At 51.8% G+C, this 2308-nt stretch overlaps 1 protein-coding gene across 9 annotated transcripts in view; it reads right to left on the reverse strand.

The window, feature by feature from the left end:
- Positions 1-2308, reverse strand: part of ZBTB7C (zinc finger and BTB domain containing 7C) — a 380670-nt gene that overhangs the window by 17936 nt on the left and 360426 nt on the right. The window lies entirely within an intron of this gene.

A 2308-nucleotide genomic window follows, 5' to 3' on the forward strand; every position in this document is an offset into this window, starting at 1 on the left:
CACACACACACACACACACACACACACACACAAACACAAAACCAAACCGCTCGACAGCTAGGAGAGGCTTGACGCAAAATATGAACCTCTGGTAGGAAGGTGATAGAAAAAGTAGAGAGCCAAGAAATAAAGGCGGAGGAGGAAAAGGGGGAAAAAGGAGATTGCAAATGGAAGAAGGAGGTTAAAGAGCAAGAATGCAGGGCGGGTGAAACCTTTTCAGGTGTGGTCCCCATTCCAGAGGACATGAGGCTCACCACAGCCTCCCCTGGGCCTGTGCCCTCTGTGGAAGGTTCTAGAGCCCAGGTATGTCCAAGTAGCCTTCTGACAAAGGCAGCACTTCTCATCTCTGGCCTAGGTTAATTCAACTGTAACATGAGAACATCACTAGCCTCAGGTACTCTACCTGCCTCCCCCCTCTCACTATAGGGAGATGGGTCATGCCCTTTAGCTCACCAGCTAAAGAGGAGGAGGGGGTGTTTCTATGAGAGGATCAGAGAAGAGGTGAGGCTGGAGCCTTTGGAAGGAGAGAGAGGGCCTTGGACTTAGAGAATTGCACTGTAGAAACCTGGCTCTAGAAGTCCTCCGAACTAATTTCTTGAGTGTGACTTGAATTTTTGTTTTTATTTGTGTCCTGTTCTAATAACTAAATCAATCAAGCAGGCAAGCCAACATCTCTAATAACAATCAATACTAGCTACCATTTATCAAGTGCCTGTAACGTGTCGGTCATTGCACCTCTAAGCCTTCTTCAATCAACACGACCATGAAAGGTATGTATTTTTATCATCACCTCCAATCTAGAGATAGAGTATGGAGAGGGTAGGTGACTTGCCCAATGCCACACGCAAGTGTCCGAACCAGGGTCTGAACCCGGCTGCATTTGGTGCCAAAGCTCACGTTCATTCCCCTTATAACACTGCCCCCTACAAAGTCCGACTTGTGGGTAGGGGGATTTGGACCCTAGCCCCCAAGGGTTTAGAGATTTAATCAGAGCCAGGGCTGAGGGTTGTACACCAGGGACCTAAGACCCAAGCAGGCCAGGGGGGCTCAGGACTGAGCACCCGTGAGAGAGGTATGGCCAGGGAGGCAACAGACCCCTGTGGGCTAGAGGATCGGAGCAGGCTTCCAGGAGGAGGGGCCCTGTCTGATCTGTGAAGGATAAAGAAGATTTCACTGGGCAGAGGGGCAGGAAGGACCTGCCCCATATCATTTGGATCTGGAAAGCTTTGCATTTCTAGAGTCCCGCCTGAAGACGTGTTTAACCTGGATGTGGAGCAGGATCACACAAGAAGCTGTTCTCAGCCAGCGTGTGCCTGAAGTTGGCTGACAGCCATCTGACCACGGGGGGCATTATGCTGGGAGGTGGAGAGTGAGGGCCCTGCTTTAAGACCTCCCGGGTCCACATCCTGGCCTCGGGGACTAGGTTTCACCCCCCCACCCCCAGCTCAGTTTCTTCACCTGTTCAGTGGGGATGGTAAGAGCTGCTGGGCGGATCAAATGAGGGAAGGCACATGAAGTGCTCCTGGGACAGAGGAGGTACTCAAACACTGCTGGCAATGAGGAAGTCCGGGAGGGACAGAGACACCTAACAGGGGAGGTGGCATCATACCAGGAACTAATTTCCCTTCTGTATAGTTTTGCAGAGACCATACTATTTAATCACCTCTCCCAAAGACATTCCCAGGGCCACCCCAGCATGTGGAGGACATTGTAGTCTTCCAAGGTCCTTTCATACCTCCTGTCTCATGTACTCCTAACCCAAAGAAGCAGGCAAGGCTGGTAGAAACTTTATGCCTATTTTACAAATGAGGAAAATAAGGCACAGTCAGTAGCTTATGCCCAAGGTCACACAGCGTATTAGTGTCAGAGCTGGAACTAGAACTAGGTATGCTGATGCCCAAGTCTGTGCCCCCAACCAGGTGTGGGGTTGCCCGGCTAGTAGGCACCCCACGTTCTAGGACTGGTTTTACTAGGAATGTGAAGTGCAGGGATTGGCAGATTATGTGTATACTCCTGCTGCCCTCAGTTTGCTTATGTGGGAAATGGGGGAGTAACTGCATGGATCTCACTTGCTCCAGGAGAGGATTTGTCTCTTATGTGTCTGTATCACTCCCAGGATGCCATTAGGCAGGAACATGGGAGACGCTGAATGAATGAGGTCTGTTCAAATACACGGTGGAGGGCTTCCCTGGTGGCGCAGTGGTTGAGAGTCCGCCTGCCGATGCAGGGGACACGGGTTCATGCCCCGGTCCGGGAGGATCCCACATGCCGCGGAGCGGCTGGGCCCGTGAGCCATGGCCGCTGAGCC

This window comes from Physeter macrocephalus, chromosome 19 (genome assembly GCF_002837175.3).
Source record: "Physeter macrocephalus isolate SW-GA chromosome 19, ASM283717v5, whole genome shotgun sequence".
In the NCBI taxonomy this organism is placed as follows: Eukaryota; Metazoa; Chordata; class Mammalia; order Artiodactyla; family Physeteridae; genus Physeter; species Physeter macrocephalus.